At 44.2% G+C, this 16,597-nt stretch overlaps 1 protein-coding gene across 1 annotated transcript in view; it reads right to left on the minus strand.

The window, feature by feature from the left end:
* Positions 1–16,597, minus strand: part of cdk14 (cyclin dependent kinase 14) — a 671,765-nt gene that overhangs the window by 626,663 nt on the left and 28,505 nt on the right. The gene's annotated exons all lie outside the window — the stretch shown is intronic.

Genomic DNA, 16,597 nt, shown 5'->3' on the forward strand with positions numbered 1-16,597 from the left:
CCTCTGCTACAAGAACACCAGACAGTGAAACGTGAACATGGTGGATATTGACACTAACCACTGTCAGACAGTGACCACAGATGGTTGAGATACCTGAGGCTAAATGCTTGGAAAAGCACTTGAAAATGTTAACAAAGATGAAAAAAAGACTTTGATGGAAAAGAGAACCAGACAATTTTACACCTTCTCAATCTAGTTTGTCCTGCACAAAAGGACATGCCAAATTGGGGATCCTGAGGGACACCAGGGCAATGCTTAACAGAGTTGACCACAATTGCACAAAAGCTCTCACTGGATGGAAGTGTCTCACATTAACCAGTGGATATCACACACTGAGAAAAAGGGGTTAAAAGGCAGATTAATTTGTTTAGCTCAGAGAACCTTACAGCAAATTAAGTGAAGTCACTTGCAATATATAGACAACACGGCTGCGAATTTATATACAGACAGCATTCCCTGTAGTTTTCTTTCAGGCTACATGGATATCCAAGTTTCACATGCAAAAAACTTCTGGAAGTGCAAGTCAATGCCATGATCAGCATCCTGATGGCAATCACTATGCAATGAACCTAGGACTGGGTATGCACACGCACAACCGAGGTGTCAAAGTTAATCCCTTTTTCTAAAAGCTGTTTCTTGACTTAAGGAGACCCTGCCCTTGATTTTTTTTTCCCCCAGAGGGGCAATAAACCAGCCCAGGCTCCGATCAGTCTGGTTTTTACAGAGATGAAAACAAGTTTGAGAGGTCTTTTGTTTATATGTAAATAGATGAGACTTCAGTCCAAAGTGGTCATGTTTTAGAAGTGACCTATATAATGAAAGGGGAAATAGTCAGCTCTCCAGCTGAGCAGTTTAGTTCAGTCTGAATTGAAGAGTGCAATAGTGAGCTGAGTGGAAAAACTTTCTGCTCTTCAACTTCAACCTGTAAGCACATGTTCCATTTATATTGTTTTTTAAAGGGAGTTTGCTTATCGGGACTGTTGTGTGTATTCGGATCAGCATTATTAAGTCTAGTTTGGATAGGCTGGGTTCTGTAGGGGTTCTCTATGTTTCATTGTGTAACTTTGTGAATACATTTTTGCCTGTTTTAAACTCTAGTAGTCAACCTAGCTAACATAGTCTGGGTAATTTTCACTGTACATTGCTCAAGAATGTTTGGAGTGGTTGGCCTAGTCTATAACAGAGGGAATATTGACAGCAGAGAGTTTGAGCTTATGATGGAGGGAAGGTCATTGCTGAAACAGTTAAGATAGTTGGGCCTAAGGTTCTACCCTGAGGAACTCTTGTTGCAACACCCTGGAGCTTCACATTTATCAGGAGGGGAATTTGAATATAAAAATGTTAAGGAGATTATGCTTCAAGAGTACGAGGGCATGGGAAGATAGTCTCTGGAGTACTATACACAGTACTGGTCGCGTTATTGAAGGTAGAATGCAAATACAAAGCAATTCAGAGAAGGTTTACCGGAATGATAACTGGAATGGAGTGGCTGTCTCAGATTGGACAGGCAAGGCTTTTAGCCACTGGGTTTCTAACAGTAAGAGAACACATGATTGAAATAGAAAATCTGGAAGGGTCTCAACAGAATGGAGGTGGAAAGGCTGTTTCCTCTTAACTCAGAATCCAGAACTCTGCACTGTTTCAACAAAAACGGTTGCCCATTTACGTAGTTGGAGAAAATCTGTGGGTAGCAAATTAGTGGATAACAAGGACTGGGTGCACTCATAGTAACCGAGACCTAACTCAAGATGACAGGAGCCCCTTGCATTATTTTTCCTGAAACAATTTAATACACCAACTGAGACACTGGAATCATGGAGATAACAGTCGTCTGAGAGAAACTAAAACGCTCCTTTCAGTCATTTCCTTAGACATTCAAATCCAACTGCTGTCTAACGGGAAGTTGTATTTCAGCAAAGACAAGGTCTGGTCCACCTCAAAAAAATTACCAGAGCGATTAATGAAGTTGGAAAATTGAACAGAGCCAATACTATGAGAAAAGGGAAGTGCAGGCCAACAAGGCAAGAATTAAAAAGTAAAGAGGAACCAGACACCCAGAGAAAAACAGTGCCATTATTTAGAGGAACAAAACAATAAGCACACTATTGTAGAAACAGTGCCAGTCAGCCATTTACAGTAAACAAACAATAGCCAAAACAGACTACAGAACATATTCAAACAAACATGTGCCAGCATGGCAACTAGAACTGCTAATGGAAAATGACTCCATAATAAGCATACAGTGTACCAAGTAAAAGGAGTAATACATTAGCTCATGCCAATTATCAGTGAATTGGAACTTTTCATTCTGCAACTCTTGCACTTTGTTTGCTATCAGCTATGTTGTGGAGGTAATTTTAAAGGAAATGAATCTTAATTTTGACCAAGTGAGAAGGGCTTACACATTTTTAAATAAAGGAAGACCCTCTGGGTTAGATGCAGCAAAATTCCTCAGTCGTCTTTTCCTCTGAAGCAGGTGATTCTCACAGTTAGCTGAGGAGATCACAAAACAGAACAGACACAATTCTAATGTTTTCTTGGAGTCTAAGAGTTGAGTATTATCATTCACTACTCAAAAAAAAAAAGCAACAATAAAAAGCTTGCAAAGCAAGTGAGGGAATAGGTGTATCTAGAATGGACAGGAAGATAAGGCAAATGCAGTTGTAGAATAAAAGAGCCCCTGCTTTAGGGGGAAAAAAAGAAAAAGGCCAAAATTCAGTTCCTTGTTGCCACAGTTAAACAAATAGGACAAGGTCTGCAGAGTGAACTTGCAGTGAGCAAGGATTTTTTTTTTCCACCCAAATCGCTCTTACACAGAGGGATGCCCAGTATTAGCCTACATTGTTTTCATTCTCAAATAAATATACAACTTAGCTCATGCAGGCGAAGGTAAGGACTGCAGATGCTGGAGATTAGAGTTGAGTGTGGAATGCTGGAAAAGCACAGCAGGTCAGGCAGCATCTGAGAAGCAGGGGAAATCAATGTTTCAGGGCTTTTGCCCCTGAGAGTCTAAGTGAGCACTAGGAGTTGGGTGTTTTGTTGCATGAAACAAAATTAGCATGCAGATACATTAAAGTGATTAAGTCAGCAAGTGAAACTTCTGACTTTGTCACTAGGAAGTTGACATCATTAAAGTCATGTTACAAATGTATGTGGTGTTGACGAGGCCACACAAAATACTGTGTACAATTTTAGTCCCTGTATTTAAGAAAGGTTACAGTAGCACTGGAGGCTGTTCAAAACAAAAAGAATCACTAAGCTGATTCCTGGGACGAAGCAGTTGACTTAACAAGAACAGCTAAATCATGTTAGACCTTTATTCGTTAACATTTAGAAGAACGAGGAGTGATCTATTCGAACATAAAAAGGATGGAGCGGATTTGACAGGGAAATTGCAAAGATATTTTCACCAGTCAGTGAATCTCAAACTAGGGGACACTCATTGAAAATGAACATGAGAAAAAATTTCTCCCGTCAGAAGATAGTGAATGACTGGAACTCTCTACCCCAGAGAGTTAGAAGATAAATCAATCACTTACAAGTATTTAAAGGAAGAAGGAGAGGATAAAGTTTTGAAATACTGAGGAGTGGAGTGCTATGAGGAGCTGGCACAAAAGAGCAATTGAGACCTGGTCCAGATCCACCATCATCTTATTGAATGGCAGGGCAGGTTTGAGGGGTCACATGATCTACTCCTACTCTAGTTACCGCAGAATGACAAACATGCAGAAAAATTCAAACCAATTGAGACTTAAATCAACTAAGAAAATAGAAAAAAAAGTTTAGTTCTCAAAATACTCAACTTCAAGGCATTGTCATATGAGAGGGGAAAGTGAGTACTGCAGATGCTGGAGATCAGAGCTGAAAATATGTTGCTGGAAAAGCGCAGCAGGTCAGGCAGCATCCAAGGAGCAGGAGAATCGACGTTTTGGGCATGAGCCCTTCTTCAGGGCTCATGCCCGAAACGTCGATTGTCCTGCTCCTTGGATGCTGCCTGACCTGCTGCGCTTTTCCAGCAACACATTTCCAGCATTGTCATATGACAAACATGGAGCAGAGTATGCCATTTGGTCCATTAAGCTAGTGCCATCATTCAATGAGAGGATGGCCGATCTGATGATCCTCAACTCCAACTTTCTGCATTTTTTCCATAACCCTGGACTCCCTTACTCATTCAAAAATCTTTCAACCTCGAATATCTATAAAATGACCCAACCAGCAAGGATTTCCAGATTGACTCCCCTCAGAAGGAAGTACCTCTCATCTCTGCCTTAAATATGTGACCCCTTCTGAGATTATGCCCTTTGGTCCCTCTGAAAATGGGAAATAACTCCGTATCCCTCCTGTTAAGCCCCTAAGAATCTTGTATGCCTCAATAAGTTTGCCTATCATTTTTTATACTCCAAAGAGTACAAGCTTAACATAGTGGTAATGTCACTGACAGTAACTCAGAGGGCCAGGCTAATGTTCTGGGAATATTACTTAAAAGCCAGAGCAGCTGACGCTTTGTTCATTTTCATTCCAGATTTATAAATAAAAATTTAAAGTGGGATGGTAACTAGAAAACCATTGTCAGTTATTGTAAAACCCATCTGGTTCATTAATGACCTTGAAAAATGGTATAGAAGATCCATGATCCTTATCTGACCTGGCTTGGGACTAGACCTACAGTATTGTCACTGGCGTTTAACTGTCCTCAAATTCACCGTCCCTAACCTATCGCTATCACCCCCCACCTGCTTCTCCTGCCTTCCCAGCTACCTTCCCCCTCCCCCCCACCCTCCTATTTATCTCAGCCCCCTGCTCCCCCACATTCCTAATGAAGGACTTATGCGGAAAATGTCAACTCTCCTGCTCCTCGGACGCTGCCTGACCTGCTGTGCTTTTCCAGCACTACACTGACTCAAATAATGCAGCAAGCCACTCAATTTATAAAGGTAATTAAGGATGAGCAACAAATGCAGGCATTTCCAGTTATTCACTGAGTGAATGAGTAATTAAAAAGGTGATCAGCTAAATTCAATGTTATCTAATATAACATGTAGCACTTCTTCATACTGTCAAGAGTAAGTTACTTTTGAAGTGCTGCCCCTGTTATTTGGGCAATGTGAGGAGGAGGAGGATGAATCAAAGATTGATATGAAGTACACATCTGAGCCACTGGGCCTGCTTGGCGTCATCTAATGACTCCACGAGCCTGCACTTCCACCCCCCTCCCCATTTCAAATTTTTAATGCCATTGTCTTTTGCAAGTTAATGTTGAAATTGGTTCTAACACCCTCTCAGAAAGTAATTGAGAACACTTCAGTGCAAAACAAAAGTTTCATGTCACCTCTAACTCTTTTACAGTTCTTTAAATGGTTTGCAAACTGATGCCATTTAGACAACTTACAGCAAAGCAATTCAGCGCTGAATGCCCTTGAGAAACTTCTAGAAAAGTTCATTTTCCTTAGCAACAAGCTTCAGTCAAATGCAATCAACTATTCAACTGAATGAATGTTATCAGTTTCCCTCTATGCAGAAATCTGAATTGCACTTGCTTGGTCACAAATAATTCCTCATAACAAATTGGCAAACTTTCAGAGGAACAAGCAAGCATGAGTCGTGCCTGTTGCAATGAAAAGCTTACATGGTTCACAAATGTCTTGAAAAATCAAATTGATTGTTATGACAACAAAATCCAACAGGACAGAATCCAAGTTATGAGCACTGGTCAAATACAAGGTAATTTCTCACTTCCATTCAGTCTGAATCTTGGCTCCAGGGACACCATTCCACTCAGCTGTATGAATGGTATACATTATTCGCTCACGAGACAAAAGTTCTTCAAAGTCTGTGGATAATTTACATTTTACTTAAGATAAAGTACATACTAAACATTCCAACCTTAGCAATCTTCTGTTTTTGTCTATTATGTTTTAACCATTTTGTTTCACAAGGTAAACTTTCATCAAGTTTATGCATGTGCTGACTTGTACCAACTCAACATTTGTGTGTAATTAGATCTCCCAGGTAATATAAATACTGGTTAGTCTTTTGTTCCATAATGATATCTTTCCTTGTTACAATGGAGACAAAGGAGAAATCAGAAGGATTTACTTTCTTGACCTGGCATCTTCATGAGCAAAAATAAAAGATAAAATCAGTTAATAACTTGCTGTGATCTAAGCAATTATCTTCTGGTGTGGTGACTATTTAACAGGATTTTCAGTGTGACTGCATGCTCTGGAATGAATGCAAAATGTGAATCTATTCATTGGCACAGGTATCAAATGTCTGAAGTAGAAAATTTACTTGAAGCTTAAAATATCCACATTTCCTGTTTGTGATCTACGACTTCCCTTTTGCAATTATTGACAGATGTAATGAGCTAGTAAATGCACAAATTCAAATACAAAATTATAAAGCTGGAAATTAGAAAAGCTTATTCCTATTGGTCCAGCAAAGCACATCCACTCAGTTCTTTGAAAGTCTAATTTTGTTAGTTGACCTAATCCAAATCAGGGAAAGTCAAATAATCGTTAACTATAAAAGGCAATAGGAAAGGCCACCTTTAGGTGATGTGTCATCATGTCGTAAAATGCTGGATGACTAAAGAAATTGAGGAATGAGGAGGGTGTGCCAAGCAGGCTAAGATAAAGCACCTCATATTTATCTGAATTAAACTCCATCTGCCACTTCTCAGCCCATTGGCCCATCTGGTCCAGATCCTGTTGTAATCTGAGATAATCCTCTTTGCTGTCCACTACACCTCCAATTTTGGTGTCATCTGCAAACTTACTAACTGTACCTCTTATGCTCACATCCAAATCATTTCTATAAATGACAAAAAGTAGAGGACCCAGCACCGATCCTTGTGGCACTCCACTGGTCACAGGCCTCCAGTCTGAAAAACAACCCTCCACCACCACCCTCTGTCTTCTATCTTTGAGCCAGTTCTGTATCCAAATGGCTAGTTCTCCCTGTATTCCATGAGATCTAACCTTGCTAATCAGTCTCCCATGGGGAACCTTGTCGAACGCCTTACTGAAGTCCATATAGATCACATCCACTGCTCTGCCCTCACCAATCTTCTTTGTTACTACTTCTTCAAAAAACCCAGTCAAGTTTGTGAGACATGATTTCCCACACACAAAGCCATGTTGACTATCCCTAATCAGTCCTTGCCTTTCCAAATACATGTACATCCTCTCCCTCAGGATTCCCTCCCACAACTTGCCCACCACTGAGGTCAGGCTCACTGGTCTATAGTTCCCTGGCTTGTCTTGGCCACCCTTCTTAAAAAGTGGCACCATGTTTGCCAACCTCCAGTCTTCCGGCACCTCACCTGTGACTATCGATGATACAAATATCCCAGCAAGAGGCCCAGCAATCACTTCTCTAGCTTCCCACAAAGTTCTCGGGTACACCTGATCAGGTCCTGGGGATTTATCCACCTTTAACCGTTTCAAGACATCCAGCACTTCCTCCTCTGTAATCTGGACATTTTGCAAGGTGTCACCATCTATTTCCCTACAGTCTATATCTTCATATTCTTTTCCACAGTAAATACCGATGCGAAATATTCATTTAGTATCTTCCCCCATCTTCTGTGGCTCCACACAAAGGCCACCTTGCTGATATTTGAGCAGCCCTATTCTCTCCCAGAGAACCCTTTGGATTATCCTTAATTCTATTTGCCGAAGCTATCTCATGTCCCCGTTTTGCCCTCCTGATTTCCCTCTTAAGGTATACTTCTACTTTCTTTATACTCTAAGGATTCACACGATCTATCCTGTCTATACCTGACATATGCTTCTTTTTCTTCACCAAACCCTCAATTTCTTTAGGAGAAAGTGAGGACTGCAGATGCTGGAGATCAGAGATTAAAAATGTGTTGCTGGAAAAGCGCAGGTCAAGCAACATCCAAGGAGCAGGAGAATCGACGTTTCGGGCATAAGCCCTTCTTCAGGAATGAGGAGGGTGTGCCAAGCAGGCTAAGATAAAAGATAGGAAGGAGGGACTTGGGGGAGGGGCGTTGGGAATACGATAGGTGGAAGGAGGTTAAGGTGAGGGTGATAGGCTGGAGAGGGGGTGGGGACGGAGAGGTCGGGAAGAAGATTGCAGGTCAAGAAGGCAGTGCTGAGTCTGAGGGTTGGGACTGAGAAAAGGTGGGTGGGGAGGGGGCGGGGGGGGGGGGGAAATGAGAAAGCTGGAGAAATCTGCATTCATCGCTTTTCGTTGGAGGGTTCTTAGGCGGAAGATGAGGCGCTCTTCCTCCAGGCGTCATGTTGCCATGGTCTGGCGATAGAGGAGGCCAAGGACCTGCATGTCCTTGGCAGAGTGGGAGGGGGAGTTAAAGTGTTCAGCCACGGGGTGGTTGGGTTGGCTGGTGCGGGTGTCCCAGAGGTGTTCTCTGAAACTTTCCGCAAGTAGGTGGCCTGTCTCCCCAATGTATAGGATGCAGTAAATGATGTGTGGAGGTGCAGGTGAATTTCTGACGGATATGGAAAGATCCCTTGGGGCCATGGTGGGAAGTGAGGGGGGAGGTGTGGGCAAGTTTTGCATTTCTTGCGGTTGCAGGGGAAGGTGTCGGAAGTGGAGGTTGGGTTGGTGGGGGGTGTGGATCGGACGAGGGAGTCGTGGAGGGAGTGGTCTTTCTGGAATGCTGATAGGGGTGGGAAGGGAAATATATCCTTGGTGGTGGGGTCTGTTTGGAGGTGGCGGAAATGACCAATGATGATACGATGCATCTGGAAGTTGGTGAGGTGGTAGGTGAGGACCAGTGGGGTTCTGTCCTGGTGGCAATTGGAGGGGTGGGGTTCAAAGGAGGAGGAGTGGGAAGTGGAAGAGATGTGGTGGAGAGCATTGTCAACCACGTTTGAGGGGAAATTGCGGTCTTTGAAGGAGGCCGCCATCTGGGTTGTTCGGTATTGGAATTGGTCCTCCTGGGAGCAGATGCAGCGAAGGCAAAGGAATTGGGAATATGGGATGGCATTTTTACAGGGGGCAGGGATGGAGGAGGTGTAATCTAGGTAGCTGTGGGAGTCAGTCAGTTTATAGTAAACGTCCGTGTTGAGTCGGTCGTCCGTGATAGAAATGGAGGTGTCTAGGAAGGGGAGGGAGGAGTCTGAGACGGTCCAGGTAAATTTGAGGTCGGGGTGGAAGGTGTTGATAAAGTGGATGAACTGTTCAACCACCTCGTGGGAGCACGAGGCAGCGCCGATACAGTCATCGATGTAGCGGAGGAAAAGGTGGGGGGTGGTGCCAGTGTAGCTGTGGAAGATGGACTGTTCCACATATCCAATGAAGAGGCAGGCATAGCTGGGGCCCATGCGGGTGCCCATGGCTACTTCTTTGGTTTGGAGGAAGTGGGACGATTGGAAAGAGAAGTTGTTCAGTGTGAGGACTTGTTCAGTCAGTCAAAGGAAGGTGTCGGTGGAAGTGTACTGGTTGGTTTGGCGGGAAAGGAAGAAGCGGAGGACTTTGAGGCCTTCGTGATGGGGAGTGGAGGTGTATCGGGACTGGATGTCCATGGTGAAGATAAGGCGTTGGGGGCCGGGAAAGCGAAAATCATGGAGGAGGTGGAGGGCTTGGGTAGTGTCCCGAATGTAGGTGGGGAGTTCTTGGACTAAGGGGGACAGGACCGTGTCAAGGTATGCAGAAATGAGTGCGGTGGGGCAGGAGCAGGCTGAGACAATGGGTCGGTCGGGGCAGTCAGGTTTGTGGATTTTGGGCAGGAGGTAGAAACGGGCGATGCAGGGTTGTGGGACTATGAGGTTGGAGGCAGTGGATGGGAGATCCCCTGAGGTGATGAGGTTATGGATGGTCTGGGAGATGATGGTTTGGTGACGGGAGGGGGGTCATGGTCAAGGGGGCAGTAGGAGGAGGTGTCCGTGTGCTGGCGTTTAGCCTCAGCAATGTAAAGATCGGTGCGCCAAACTACCACTGCGCCTCCCTTGTCTGCCGGTTTGATAGTGAGGTTGGCGTTGGAACAGAGGGAGTGGAGGGCTGCACGTTGCAAGGGTGAGAGGTTGGAGTGGGTGAGAGGGGTGGACAGGTTGAGGCAGTCAATGTCGCAGCGGCAGTTGGCTATGAAGAGATAGAGGTCGGGTAAGAGGCCAGCACGGGGTGTCCAGGTGGATGGGGTGTGTTGGAGGCGGGAGAAGGGGTCAGAAGGTGGGCAGAAATCCTGGTTGAAGAGGTCGGCACGGAGGCGAAGGCGGCGGAAGAAACGCTCGATGTCTCGCCGCGTGGTGAATTCGTTAATCTGGGAGCGTAGGGGGATGAAGGTGAGGCCTCTGCTGAGGACAAATCTTTCATCCTCAGAGAGGGGGAGGTCTGGAGGGATGGTGAAAATACGGCAGGGCTGGGAGCTAGGACCTGGGACCTGGTGTGGGACTGGAGCTGGGCGTGGGGGCAAGAATCGGCGCGGTCATTGTGCAGGTGAGTGATGTCACTGGAGGTGAAAGTTGATGCGGCGACGGCAACTCCGGGGCGGAAGTGGCTGCGGCGACGGCAGAAACTGTGTTGTTCCCGGTAGTTGTGGACCCTGGAGAGGCCGCGAATCTGTCAGCGACGCTCTTCCTGGCAATCGTGGAGGCGGTTGTCTGGGCAGCGATCATGGCGGCTGCATGGTCGGTGGGGGTGGAAGTGATGTCATGGTTCGCGCCGGCGGTTGCTGGAGCGGCCGCTTGGTTAATGGCGCACGAGCGCTTCCGGAGGCCGATGGAAGATTCTGGAACGGTTGAGGAATCCGGAGTGTGGGGGTAAGTACATGAAAGTTTTTGGTACTTACTATCTTTAATTTCCAATATGGCTAGGAAGGACTGTTTGTTTAGTGTATGGATTCTTCTGTGGATGAAGAAGAGTAGAGGCCCTTTACAGGTCTGTGAAAGTGTTGTCCTGAACTGGGGTAGGGCTGACTACAGGGAATGTAGATAGCAGCACATGGCTGCAAGCGTGGATCGGAGGATCCGGAGGGAGGTCTGTTGTTGGAGGCTTCGGATTTGTTGTAGGTACTGGTTGTCCTGGTTGGGTCCAAATTTTGTTGGTCTGAACGTAGTCTGGAGTCCATGCAGGGTCAGTCAGTTCCGTAGACAGGTGCTGAGGAAGGAGATGTGGCTGTGGTAGCGAGTTTGTTTGAGGATGTGGTTGAAGAGCTTCTGGGCAGAGGAGATGACCTGGGGGGGTGCAGTGAGAGGGGGACTCACTGAGATACTTGTAGAGGGAGGAGGAGAGCTTCTTCAAGGAAGGCATCCTTGCAAGAGGATTCGCAGTAGGTTAAAATCAACTAGGAGAAAGTGAGGACTGCGTCGATTCTCCTGTTCCTTTGATGCTGCCTGACCTGCTGCGCTTTTCCAGCAACACATTTTTAAGCTCTGATCTCCAGCATCTGCAGTCCTCACTTTCTCCGAAAGATATTGAGGATTTGGTTAAGAAAAAGAAGCATATGTCAGGTATAGACAGGATAAATCGTGTGAATCCTTAGAAGAGTATAAAGAAAGTAGGAGTATACTTAAGAGGGAAATCAGGAGGGCAAAACGGGAACATGAGATAGCTCTTGCAAATAGAATTAAGGAGAATCTAAAGGGTTTTTACAAATATATTAAGCACAAAAGGGTAACCTGGGAGAGAATAGGGCTGCTCAAAGATCAGCAAGGCGGCCTTTGTGTGGAGCCACAGAAGATGGGGAGATACTAAATGAATATTTTGCATCAGTATTTACTGTGGAAAAGGATATGAAGATATACACTGTAGGGAAATAGATGGTGACACCTTGCAAAATGTCGAGATTGCAGAGGAGGAAGTGCTGGATGTCTTGAAACGGTTAAAGGTGGATAAATCCCCAGGACCTGATCAGGTGTACCCGAGAACTTTGTGGGAAGCTAGAGAAGTGATTGCTGGGCCTCTTGCTGAGATATTTGTATCAATGATAGTCGCAGGTAAGGTGCCGGAAGACTGGAGGTTGGCAAACATGGTGCCACTGTTTAAGGGCGGTAAAGACAAGCCAGGGAACTATAGACCAGTGATCCTGACCTCAGTGGTGGGCAAGTTGTTGGAGGGAATCCTGAGGGAGAGGATGTACATGTATTTGGAAAGACAAGGACTGATTAGGGATAGTCAACATGGCTTTGTGTGTGGGAAATCATGTCTCACAAACTTGATTGAGTTTTTTGAAGAAGTAGTAACAAAGAAGATTGATGAGGGCAGAGCAGTAGATGTGATCTATATGGACTTCAGTAAGGTGTTTGACAAGGTTCCCCATGGGAGACTGATTAGCAAGGTTAGATCTCATGGAATACAGGGAGAACAGTGGTTAGCACTGCTGCCTCACAGCGCCAGAGACCCGGGTTCAATTCCCGACTCAGGTGACTGACTGTGTGGAGTTTGCACATTCTCCCCGTGTCTGCGTGGGTTTCCTCCGGGTGCTCCGGTTTCCTCCCACAGTCACAAAGATGTGCGGGTCAGGTGAATTGGCCATGCTAAATTGCCCATAGTGTTAGGTTAAAGGGGTAAATGTAGGGGTATGGGTGGGTTGCGCTTCGGCGGGTCGGTGTGGACTTGTTGGGCCGAAGGGCCTGTTTCCACACTGTAAGTAATCTAATCTAATCTAAACTAGCCATTTGGATACAGAACTGGCTCAAAGGTAGAAGACAGAGGGTGGTGGTGGAGGGTTGTTTTTCAGACTGGAGGCCTGTGACCAGTGGAGTGCCACAAGGATCGGTGCTGGGTCCTCTACTTTTTGTCATTTACATAAATGATTTGGATATGAGCATAAGAGGTACAGTTAGTAAGTTTGCAGATGACACCAAAATTGGAGGTGTAGTGGACAGCAAAGAGGGTTATCTCAGATTACAACAGGATCTGGACCAGATGGGCCAATGGGCTGAGAAGTGGCAGATGGAGTTTAATTCACATAAATGTGAGGTGCTGCATTTTGGGAAAGCAAGTCTTAGCAGGGCTTATACACTTAATGGTAAGTTCCTAGGGAGTGTTGCTGAACAAAGAGACTTTGGAGTGCAGGTTCATGACTCTTGAAAGTGGAGTTGCAGGTAGATAGGATAGTGAAGGCAGCGTTTGGTATGCTTTCCTTTATTGAGTACAGGAGTTGGGAGGTCATGTTGCAGCAGTGCAGGATATTGGTTAGGCCACTGTTAGAATATTGCGTGCAATTCTGGTCTCTTCCTATCGGAAGGATGTTGTGAAACTTGAAAGCGTTCAGAAAAGATTTACAAAGGATGTTGCCAGGGTTGGAGGAGAGGCTGAATAGGCTGGAGCTGTTTTCCCTGGAGTGTCGGAGGCTGAGGGGTGACCTTCTAGAGGTTTACAAAATTATGAAGGACATGGATAGGATAAATAGGCAGTCTTTTCCGTAGGGTCAGTATGTCCAGAACAAGAGGGCATAGGTTTAGGGTGAGAGGGGAAAGATATAAGCGAAACCTAATGGGCAACCTTTTCACGCAGAGGGTGGTACGTGTATGGAATGAGCTGCCAGAGGATGTGGTGGAGGCTGGTACAATTGCAACATTTAAGAGGCATTTGGATGGGTATATGAATAGGAAGGGTTTGGAGGGATATGGGTCGGGTGCTGGCAGGTGGGACTAGATTGGGTTGGGATATCTGGTCGGCATGGACAGGTTGGACCGAAGGGTCTGTTTCTATGCTGTACATCTCTATGACTATGTCATGTGGAAAACTGGACCATCTTATTCTATAAGAGTGAAGGCTATCCTCTTCCTATTGTTTACCTACCTACTTGATGGAGGGAATCGAGACAAATTGCTTTGCATCATGCTCAAAGATATTTCTCAAAACAGAAAGCTTTTCAACCTACAGAATGAAGTATAAAACACACTAATGGTGTGTGTTCGCACAAGTCATAGTCAGAGACTTTTACAGGATGGAAAACAGCTCTTCAGCTCATTGTATCTACACTGGGCATTCAGTATCCCTCCCTTGGATACTGAATGCCCAGTTTGTAGAAAACTGAAAAGTCTGTAGAAACTTCTCACCTGTATTTCTACAATGGAATAGATGTGACAATAAAAGGACATTCTATTCTTAAACAAGTAGCCAACATGCCTTAGCCACTGTCCCATTGACTTCTCAATTCTGTGAAAATGCATCTGATTTTTTTGCTTTCTAGAGTCCTACCATTCATCATGTATTCGGTTGCCTGGTTAATCCTCCCCTCTCACTCTTCAGGATTAATCACCATTTCCCATAGTTCTTCCCACATAACTAGCCCATCAATATCACCCTTTAGTCCAAAACTTTCCACTTGACCATTTACATCATCAACAATTTTCAAGTCATCTGTAAACTTATTGGTCAAGCTTCCGCCATTCAAGTCCAGCTTATTAATGTACACTGCAAACAGCAAGAGACCCAGAATCAAACCCTGCCATGCGCCATCATATACTGACTTCCAGTCACAAAAACAACTTCCAAACATCACCCTCTAATGTCTGCCACTAAACTAATTTTGGATCCAACTTGAAAATGGGCTTTTAGCTTCTTGATCAGTCTCTCTTAAAATCATGAGAAAAGTCCATGTAGACCACACCCATTGCACTATCCTCAACTGAACATATGGTCTCCACCCCACAGAACTCAAACAAGTTCGTCATCAGGCATAAGCTCCCCTTGCAAAGTCATGCTGACTATCCTTGAATAATTCTTAGCACTCCAAGTGGAGATTGTTGTATCTCAATTTTCTCCAATAGATTCTCTACCATTGATGCTAGACACATTCCTCTATAGTTCCCTGGATTTTTTTTATATAAATACAATCCTTCTTGAATAAGAAAAATACATTAGCAGCCCTCCAATGCTTTTCTACCTGAGTCCAGTTCCCTGAGGATTTGAAAATTACTCTGAATTCTCTGCAATTTCCTCCCTTGACTGGGATTTCTCTTATCTGGGCTAATGGTGGACTTTTACGCCTGCTGAAACCATTAATACTTCCTCCTCAATTGTAAATCTGTTCAATCACTTCACAGTATTCTTACAACTTCTATGCCTACATCCTTCTTCTCAAGTGGTGAATATAGATCAAAAGAACTAACTTTAAACATCAGCTACGTCTTCTACCTCAACTCATTTTGGCAATTTGGTTTCTAATGGACCCGACTCTTTGCCTGCTTATCCTCCTGCCCCTAACTATACTTAGGGTACATTAGACAACGGTTGGATTTGACAGATATGGATAGTTTAATCAACCTACTCAGACAGGTTGACAATCCTCTTGACCAGATGGGACTTGGAACAGAAGTGTGACATGATCACTCTGCCACAAGGTCCCTATGTGGTCTGTCACTCCAAGATACTACAACACAGACATAACTCTTGATTCAGCTTTAGACCAATCCACTTCTATGGATAAACAAGAGGCTAGATGCTTCCAAGACTGGGATGGAGAAGTGAAAAAGCATCTCGCTTGGAAATTCAAAGAAAAAACACGCTAAGCATATTCCTCAATTTTATTTGCAAACAGAACAGAAGAATTGTAAAGGCCATCTGATTAGGTCAGTTGGTTGGATGGCTGATTTGCAATGTAGAGTGATGTCAGCAGCATGGGTTCAATTCCTGCCCAAAAGGTCACCATGCAGGATTCTCCCTTTCAACCTCTTCCTTGAGGTGTGGTGTCCTGCAGGTTAAACCAGTCATTTCTCTAATGCAAGTAACCTATGATCTGATAAGACTTTATCTGACATAGAATGAGACAAAGACATGACACATGTAGGAACTTTCAGCCTATTACACTTATCCAATTGTATGAAACAGAAACATCTGAGAATACACTTATACTCTATTACATTGCACTGATCCAATGGCATAGTTAGTAGGAATGATTTGTACTGTTAAGCCTTCAAATTCTAAGTACAGACAGACCCAAGATCTGTAAATCACATGCTACACCTCAAGACAACACTTCCAATTAACATGTAATCACCAGAACTCAGGTTTGACAGACTTGTGGTAACAAATTGATGGTCATCAATCTACACTTGCAGAAGCCAGCAAATCTCATTTGGAAAAACAGATGAGGGGAAGAAATACATCCATGACAGGAATATAGGCAAAGAGTGACAAATTTAAAGACAGAACAACATGCTTGAATTAGCATTCCACAGAAGGCACAGGAAGTACACGACAACCTGCCAAAACGGTAAAGATATGCCCAGAGGGGAAATCGGTTTGCATTTATTGAGCTAATGGCGCAAATGAGATAGAACAGGTGACAAATCAAGGAAGTACAAAATACTCAGCTGTCATGCAACATCATTGCACCCAGGTCAAGATTCTAGGCAAAATACAAAGCAAAGCAACACCCAATCATGACACTTCACAGATCACAGAAAATTCAAAAATCTCAGGCTCACATTGCACTTCCAAAGTAAGAGATGATTCCATGTAATAACTTTATAAACAATTAAAAGGGGAAATTGTTCATTTTTAAAAAAAGGGGATTGCTATGGTACACCTTTGAGTAGGTGTTTACATTTCAACATATCCCTTTAGTAATGAGACGTGAGATTCAGATTTAGTCTGTTTGTTCAGAAGAAGCTAGAACTCAGACATACATATAATACGATCAGCTTCTAAAATCCTG

Source organism: Chiloscyllium plagiosum, unplaced genomic scaffold (genome assembly GCF_037043375.1).
Source record: "Chiloscyllium plagiosum isolate Xiang-an unplaced genomic scaffold, Cpla_swu_hap1 HiC_scaffold_5, whole genome shotgun sequence".
NCBI classification, from domain to species: Eukaryota; Metazoa; Chordata; class Chondrichthyes; order Orectolobiformes; family Hemiscylliidae; genus Chiloscyllium; species Chiloscyllium plagiosum.